This window comes from Bos indicus x Bos taurus, chromosome 24 (genome assembly GCF_003369695.1).
Source record: "Bos indicus x Bos taurus breed Angus x Brahman F1 hybrid chromosome 24, Bos_hybrid_MaternalHap_v2.0, whole genome shotgun sequence".
Taxonomy (NCBI): domain Eukaryota; kingdom Metazoa; phylum Chordata; class Mammalia; order Artiodactyla; family Bovidae; genus Bos; species Bos indicus x Bos taurus.
In genome coordinates, this window is record NC_040099.1 from 10,188,752 (window position 1) to 10,198,502 (window position 9,751).

Below are 9,751 nucleotides of genomic sequence, written 5' to 3' on the forward strand. Positions count from 1 at the left end.
TGCAGCACTCAGCTTTCTTTATAGTCCAACTCTCAAACACCCATACATGACTCCTGGAAAAACCACAGCTTTGACGAGATGGACCTTTGTTGGCAATGTAATGTCTGTTTAGATAAATAAAAACAATTTGACAGCAAAACATGCTGTGTATTTTAGTATTTTTAGCTAAATTCTCGGGCCCCAGAAGTACTGTGAGACATGGCAGAGGTAATGATGTGAACAGATTGAAAAGTGTGATACTGATTAGGCAAATAAAGATATCACTGCTCTGCATGAGTCATTACTAAACCATTTGATAATGTTCTCAGGCATTATCCACTGACAGACTTTTATCAATGGGTAATTAGAGCAATACAAATAAAGAAACAAACAGAGCTTCTAATTGGACCAACACAATAATCATTTATTTCAGAAGAAACCAGATATAAAAATATTTTATGAAATTAGAAATATATACTTATACATTTTCACAGTGGTACATTTTTTTTGAAAAGTTACAAGGACTTAGAAAAGTCTGTAAATTTCAGGATTTGAAGCAAGAGCCATCATCTTCTGCTCTTCCCTTTGGGTATGCCCTCAGCTCTGTTTTACTCTTCACAAGCATTCTACTTAACCTGGCTATCATAACTGCATCTACTGTCCAAAGAAAACAAGAGCCACAGACACTTCTCCTAGCCTGTCAGCCAGTGAGCTGAAAAATAACAGAAGAAGGTATCAAAGTATAGTAAGATGGGATTCTTATTTACATATTTATATTTTACATATTGAACAGGTTAATGCTACAAAGTAGCATGTCTAGACCATCTTTCAGATGCCATCTAATATTAACTAAATCTGATTTTTAGAAATTTACTTTGTCAAATGGTCAACTTTGCCAATATGCATTTGTCATCACAGCTAATTAGGCTTGTGAAAATATCTAACATTATATTTACAACCTGTTTATCTTTCTGCTTCTCTTATGGAAAAAATAGAGACAAGAGTTACTCACAGAGCTTTTTAAAAATACACATGATCAGATGTTATGAGAGATTAAACAGAAAAATCACAATAGAGAAATGGAGAAAAAATAAGAGAGAAATAAAGATGAGAAAGGAGAGACTAAGGTCAACAATAAAACAGAGGTGATAATTATAAATATTAAAATATTAAAAATATATTGTTATGTTATAAAACTTTGTAAAAAATTTATAAATAAATAAATATATATATAAAACATTATGTAAAAATTATATAATACTTTGGCCACCTGATGCAAAGAGCCAACTCACTGGAAAAATCCCTGATGCTGGGAAAGATTCAGGGCAGGAAGAGAAGAGGGTGACAGAGGATGAGATGGTTGGATGATATCAGCAACTCAGTGGACATGAATTTGAGCAAACTCCATTCAATACTGAAGGACAGGGAACCCTGGCTTGCTGCAGTCCATGGGGTCACGAAGAGTCAGAGAGGACATAGTGACTGAATAATGACATAAAACTTTAAGATAATAGTTTCAAAAAGATAGATGATGTTGATAAACTTCTCAAAAGGTAAAAAATGCTACAACTCTGTTCAATTAAAGAGATTAACTTGAAGAGCTCTATATTTATTAAAGATATTAAGTTGATAAAAGTCTCCTCACAAAGAAAACTCCAGTCTCAAGCACCCTCCTGATGAATATCTAACATTATGAAGAAACAAAATACATTTTGTTGAAGTTCTAAGTAAATAGAAAAAAAATTTAATAACAGAATAGGGAAGATACTCAACAACTGTTATGAGGCCAATAGTATCCTGATATCAAATGACATAACAAAAGTGTTTCATTGAGTTTTAAGGACAGAGACTGATAAAACTTTAAGTGTCTATATGCTAGGATCTGAGATATACAAAATATCAACATAGTAGAAAACTCTGCATTTATACAAGTAAAATAAGAACTTTTCTATACTCTGTATGAACTCTGCACAGTTGTATGCCATTTAAAGAGCCCCAGGCTTGCTCATGCAAGAAGCAAAGTACAGGACTGTGAATATATTATGAAAATGTGTGTGTAAAAAAATGAAAAAAAAAACTATGGATAGGTATCCAATTTTATTTCTGGATGCCTTTTTTTAATTTTAACAAGTGATGAGAAGCCAAAAAAAAAAAAATTAGTTTATTCAGTGAAGATGGGAACTAGATGATGCAGGGTTATTTAGAATAAACTTACCTGAGCAAGTGATATTCAAGCTAGGATCTGCAGAATTTGTAGAAAATTGTCAATTGGAAAGAAAGAAGAATTCTCTCAGGATGATGTTGAAACATTTGCAAGAGAGTGTGGAACAGAGAGCTTGGCACTGGTAAATCCCACCACAGCAGGTAGAAATCAAGAGAAGAAGTGAAGAAGTGACCAGGAAATTAGGTCTGCTTAAATCTGGAAAACCTGTAATCAGCCTCTGTATATTCACGATTACTTTGCAGAATGACATGATTCCTTTCCTGAGTTGAAATTTAGCATTATGATTAATCTTATGATTTTACAGCAGATGCCTTGATGATTTTTTATTAGGTTTTTTGAAGTAACAAGAAGTGCAAATGAGCAATATTCTTATAGGCACTGAAAAGTCCCCAAACCAGATAGGAATCACTAGTTTCCACGGATACAAAAAATACTTTACTGATTTTTGGCAAAGAGAAAAGCAAATCTTTGTGTTCACAGAATGCTCAGCTGGCAGATTCCTGAGAGTCTTTCTGGCCCTGCAATCTCCTCTCAAGGGTAAAAATACTAAAACAGTTAAGATTTGCTCAAAGTTCCAGCTTTAGAACTGGAACAAGAACACACTGTTCATGACAATTAGTCTATTGCTCTTTGCTATAGAACATTCCAAATTTCTAGAATTAGTTGGAAATTTTGTCAAAGACATGATCAAGAAACATATAGTTACCATGCAGATCTACATACAAAGTCTAAACAAAACATGTGTTGCCCCCTCAAATTAACTATCTTTAATTAGATGGAAATCAAATTTGTTTGTGTTTGGATAGAGCTTTATTCTCTAGCAAATACAAATTGCCTCACCAATGAACACATGGTCAGACACTGACATTCCTTTCCCAGGCACTGAATAATGAAGAATCATAATTTTTCTAACATAAATAGAATTTCATAAGAATTTCAGCAGTGAAATATTGATATCTATCTTTCACTAGTAGAAAGAATGTGAAGTATAAAAATATTTAGAATAACTTTTATAAAATACTTTATTTTTTAATTAGCGGGAAAATGGCTTGATATTTGAGATTTAACTTGACCTACTTTTTCACTATTAGAGAACAAAATTAGAAAAGCACAAAGACCAACTATGTCTGTATTTGGGTGATAAAGCTTTTGTTTTAAGGAGAGTATTTTTAATTTTTTTTTACATTTAATTTTTTTTAACTTTTTATTTTATATTGGAATATAACCAATTAACAATGTTGTGATAATTTCAGGGACTCAGTCATACATATACATGAATCCATTCTCCTCCCCAAAAAAAGTGTCTTTATTTTTTTAATTCTAAAATGCTTTACAGAGTATTTTTTAAGTTCTTTAAAATACCTCTAGCTTAAAAGTTTTATGAATATCTTTGAACATAATAATGTAGATCTCACTAATTAGTTGAGATGCAAAAAAGTTTTATCAGTAGTTATAATGTTATAGGGCAGTTAAGTCACTCTTCAGGGAAGTAATTCAAATATGAACACAGTATTCCAAATGACACCTGATGATCTGAAAGGTAAAAACTTAATCTTCAAAATCTTTTCAAATCATTTTACAAATTTTCTTCTGTGTTTAATAATAAGTGGAGGCAAGAACAGTTACATGCTTCCTCTCCATTCTCTTTTCCCCCAGACTTATTCATCTATAGTTGACATATAACAGCAACAAAAAAATGGGAGTTATGTGGCATGATGGAAACGTTAGCTACCTCTATTGTGGCAATCAGTTTATCATACGTAAGTATGAAATCAACATGATGTATGTGGTGACCCAAGGACACAGGAGCAAAAACCGAGTTGGCTCTTGGAATGAAGGAACGAAAAACCAGACCCTTATCGTCCTTCCCTTCCCAATGTTGTAACTATTAATGGATTCCAGGTCCTCCTGAGCAGTATAACCTGTCTCCCCTCCTACCCCAGAGGGAGAAGGTGTTTGCCTTAATCTTTTCCCCACCCAGTATATGTGCCTCTTCCAATCAGCAAATGACCGGCAAGACCCCTACCCCACTGCTTGTACCCTGGGTATAAAAGTGGACTAAGGACCCCTGCTCAACATGGGTTCTCTGTTGAGCTGGCCCACTGTTCTAACAGTGTCTCCCACTCTAATAAACTTTATTTCCCTCTCATTCTGTCTCATGTTTGGAAATTCTTTTCCAATCCACTCACGGACCACGACATTTTTGGTGGCCCACACAGGGTACAGACCACGGACCACAACAATGTACAGTTTGCCATTCATTTTTCATAAAAATAAGATATTTTTCTGAAACTTATTTATATCAACTAAAAATCCCATCTAACTATATTTATTATAAATTGAAACTATATTATAATCTCACAAATGAAAGGTAATACATGTACCTCAATAAAATGTAGCTATAAAATTTACCAAAAACATTTTTTCACATGTATCACCAAATTTATACAAGTCATCATGAATTCAGCCTAATTTAAAAGTAAGTATGAAGATATATCGTAAAATGTAAATTACAAGCATTTCCCCCCCAAATCCGAAATATATTACTTAAGATTAATGGTGCCTGGAGAATCCCAGGGATGGGGGAGCCTGGCAGGCTGCCGTCTATGGGGTCGCACAGAGTCGGACACCACTGAAGCGACTTAGCAGCAGCAGCAGCAGCAGTACAAGTCTAAACTCTAACCTTAAGCTGTACTTTAATGATTTAAGAAGACATTTCATATAATCACCATCACAAAGCATAAGCCTAAACCACAGAGAAGCTGTTTACTGGAACTTCCTGAGCATCACCTGACGTCGGAACACATTCTCTCCAATGTCATTCAAAGTATACATCTAAAGTTGCAAGGCACCCAACTGTACAATGTACAGGGAACATATAATACTACTTCTTAAGCATCAAGAATCAATTATCATCAGATTTTTTTATAAACTGAATGCTATCACAGTTTTTATAAAGATTGTCAACATCAAGCTGGATTCATTAGAACTTTTGTTGCTGTTGTCACTGGTTTGTTGTAGATTATGTGTGTGTGTGTGCATGTGTGGGTATTTTAGTGTAACTGAGTTTGTCCTGCCAGAGATTTTGATTCAGAAGATCTCTCAATAGACATGGGAAGAGCTGTATGCATTTTCCAAGTTAATAAAATAGTTAACATCATCAGCTAAGATTAGAAAATTTGTTCTAAAATAAAAAGGAAATAAAATGTTCACGGTTAATCAAGTTTTTATTTGCAACTTTCTTGTATAAATGAATACATCTGACTTGCTGAATAAGCACTTTTTCTTTACAAAAGAAACTTTCTCTTCCTGCCTTGTGTATTTGATTAGCATACCTCTTTGGCTTGGAAAAGACAAGCTATTCTTTAGTAAATTAATAAGATATTTTTGTAGAGATTTATCTCCTTTCACTGAAAAACAGTTAGAACTGGACATGGAACAACAGATTGGTTCCAAATAGGAAAAGGAGTTCGTCAAGGATGTATATTGTCACCCTGTTTATTTAACTTCTATGCAGAGTACATCATGAGAAACGCTGGACTGGAAGAAACACAAGCTGGAATCAAGATTGCCGGGAGAAATATCAATAACCTCAGATATGCAGATGACACCACCCTTATGGCAGAAAGTGAAGAGGAACTCAAAAGCCTCTTGATGAAAGTGAAAGTGGACAGTGAAAAAGTTGGCTTAAAGCTCAACATTCAGAAAACGAAGATCACGGCATCTGGTCCCATCACTTCATGGGAAATAGATGGGGAAACAGTGGAAACAGTGTCAGACTTTATTTTTCTGGGCTCCAAAATCACTGCAGATGGTGACTGCAGCCATGAAATTAAAAGACGCTTACTCCTTGGAAGGAAAGTTATGACCAACCTAGACAGCATATTCAAAAGCAGAGACATTACTTTTCCAACAAAGGTCCGTCTAGTCAAGGCTATGGTTTTTCCTGTGGTCATGTATGGATGTGAGAGTTGGACTGTGAAGAAGGCTGAGTGCCGAAGAATTGATGCTTTTGAACTTTGGTGTTGGAGAAGACTCTTGAGAGTCCCTTGGACTGCAAGGAGATCCAACCAGTCCATTCTGAAGGAGATCAACCCTGGGATTTCTTTGGAAGGAATGATGCTCAAGCTGAAACTCCAGTACTCTGGCCACATCATGCGAAGAGTTGACTCATTGGAAAAGACTCTGATGCTGGGAGGGATTGGGGGCAGGAGGATAAGGGGACGACAGAGGATGAGATGGCTGGATGGCATCACTGACTCGATGGACGTGAGTCTGAGTGAACTCCAGGAGTTGGTGATGGACAAGGAGGCCTGGCATGCTGCGATTCATGGGGTCACAAAGAGTTGGACACGACTGAGCGACTGATCTGATCTGACTGAAAAACTTTTGAAGTCCTGGATTATAAGTTATACAGAAAACTGTGATCTGTTTTTTAAATTGATTACTATAACATGTTTTCATTATAAGAATAACATGTAGAGGAAACAGAGTAGGTGTCAAAATTAATGGGAGAAGATAATGTGATACACTTACATCATGTATTGCCATTAAGGACTCTAAAAATGAGGTAGTATGTTTATAATCTTAAAGTAGACTAATAAAAAATCTACCTAATGAAATTATTGTAGGGAATATGACATTATATATTTGGGGTGGTTATAACAGTGTCAGAAAAAATAGTAAAATCTCAATAAGTAGTTACTAAGAACCAGGAAATCATCATTGAATCAAGTGTAATTAAAGACAAAGCATGGATTTTTTAATAAGGAAAAAGCTCAAGAATAGAAATTAAAATTCAATTCAAACTGCCATTACTGCCCAGTTATGACTAGGTTTATCTATGAGCTATAAAATATAAGATAAAAGATAAAATACAAACTACAATATCCAAACAATTCTTTAATTCATCTCTCTTTCATTATTCTAGATAAAGAAAAAAGAAAGTACCATCAAGGCAAAATTAGAAAAATGGCTCGTGAGAAAATAAATGTAAGAAAATGGAGATCAAAGCTAATTAGAATATCAGTTGACCAAAAAAAGAACAACCAACCAACAGCTCAAAAGTATCAGAGATATGAAAGAAAAATATTAATTTCCAATATACAAGTATTAGCAGAGAAGCAGGGTAGTTATCATGGCAACAGGGACACTAGTAATAAAAGATTTGGCTTTCATGATGGCAAAATGCATATGGCATATGCTCCTAGAATGTGGGAATCTGGATTAGAACTTTCAACATCTTTTTTCAATATGTCAATTATATTTTATATTATGTTTATTTGCATGGCACTCAGGGTGTTTTCATAAGAATAAAACATACCATGAATGTATTAGTAATATAATTACCACGTAATGGGATGGGCTATTATGCAGCTTCCATGGTCCTGATAAACAACATACTGTTATCTTTTTCATATGCCTTATTTCTCTTTTTTGCTACAGCAAAGATGAAATACTGCTTTTGGCAGGAAATATTTACTGTATCTGCCAAAATTACTCTTGGTAGACAGCAATTCAAGTAGTAAATATTTTTTTATGGATAATTAGTTGATTGAATGTCTGTGTGAATTAGAGGCTTTTTAATATTCATGACTAATTTATATCTATGAACATTTTACTAATTTCTGTTTTGTTTGAAATAATGATGCTACAGTAACACAAAACCCAAATACTTAACATTAATAAACTCTAAATAATAAGTCAATGACAATTCTGTGATTAAGTATTACCCAAAGGTTCCTTGACAAAACAATATAATATGCAAAATACAAATACCACAGCTCGGATATAGAGATGTGCAATCCATTATTTTCCTTATAAATTAGAAACTATAGCTGTAGAACCATCGTCATTATTTTCAATACTTTTATCGAATGACTTGATTACAGAAATTTGTCTCTTTTTTTATTTTGGTAGCAGAATTCTCATCTGTAGAATGGGTTTAAGCATTCATCTGAGAAAGATATATTATGTTGAGACAGACTTTCATTTGTTGGATTTACTTATTACCCTACATGGATTTGTATTTAAACACTTACACCAAACTATTGCAATTATTTACTGTTTTCCCAATGATTTATAAGTTTTAAAGGACAGAGTACATTATATTTTATTTTCACTCATGTCTTCATTTCCTGGCTAGAACACAATGAAAGTTTTATATGAATAAATAAATAATAATTTGCTCTGAAATTCTAAACCTTCTCCCAAAGAGTCATGGAAGAAAAATGTTTAATTCAAAATTATCTAAGCATGGGATGATGAACTAGTATCATAATTACCCAATTTATTCTGGTGTCCTGCAAAATAATGTTTCCTATTGTGGGCTTCATCTTTAAGATCCCTGCATCTCACATCTGATTAGAGTCATAGCTTCTCTGCCTATAACAACTAAAACTTTTTCACTGCTGCCTAAATCTGAAACAATTGCAGCAGAAATCCAAGCAGTTGTCCCTCATGGAGGCCAAATCTCTAGTCAGTCCAGCTAAACAACCAGAAAGAAATTTTTGAAGAAATTGAGGAAATGAAAAGGACAGCTCCACCTGAATACTGTGTATGTCACCCATCGGACTCGTGTCAGTATCTACAGAAGGGATATTTCTATAACAGAAAGCCTACAATGTGAAACCAAAAACAAACAAACCATTTAAGTGAATATATTTTAAGGGGTTTTGTCAATTTTTGGACCTCATTAAAGCTACAAAATTACATAGTTTAAAAAAAAAAAAAAAACCTCCTCATAATTTCTCCATTTTCACTTTCTCTATTAAATTAAGTCACTGCTTGTCTACAATGCGGGAGACCCGGGTTCGATCCCTGGGTTGGGAAGATCCCCTGGAGAAGGAAATGGCAATCCGCTCCAGTACTATTTCCTGGAAAATCCCATGGACAGAGGAGCCTGGTAGGCTACAGTCCATGGGGTCGCAAAGAGTCAGACAGGACTGAGCAACTTCACTTTCACTTTTCATTACCACAGAGCAACTGACTCCAGACAGTCAATCAAAAAAAGGAAAGAAGCATACACCATTAATCTAAACTTTGACATCTTATATTTTGTAAAACAAAAAAGAAAATTCTATTTTGAGGTCTAATAATCCTTTAGCTTTTGAAGTCATTAATACAAATGCATTGATCAAGAATAGAGTCATGACTACTCAGGTCAAACTCAACATCCATTGTACATGTTTTATGTTTTGGAAAATTTTATATACCAATATAGTAAGAATAATAAAGGACCTTTGTGATGAGCCTTTATCCATACAGAATTCTGCCTGAATGCTATAAAACCTTAGGCATTCAAATTTCTAAAATGTCTTAATACTAAATTATAGTAAGAATGTTATAATTTAAGAAATGGAAGTGCAAAATATTCAGTTTGAGTCTCTGCTATTCCATACATTAGTATGCAAACAAATGTTAGCTATAGTGATAAAAAAAAAACAGTATGGCACTGGCTTAAAAACAGACACATAGACCAATGGAATAGAATAAAGGTCCCAGAAATAAACCCACAATAAACTAATCTTTGACAAGGGCATCAAGATT

The 9,751-nt window shown here is 34.1% G+C and overlaps 1 long non-coding RNA gene across 1 annotated transcript; it reads right to left on the bottom strand.

The window, feature by feature from the left end:
* Positions 1-382: 382 nt before the first annotated feature.
* LOC113882984 lies at positions 383-2,604 on the bottom strand. The gene is made up of 2 exons (XR_003508514.1): positions 2,195-2,604; positions 383-691 (listed from the first exon to the last, which is right to left on the bottom strand). It is a non-coding gene; the product is annotated as an uncharacterized LOC113882984 (long non-coding RNA).
* Between the last annotated feature and the right edge of the window lie 7,147 nt (positions 2,605-9,751).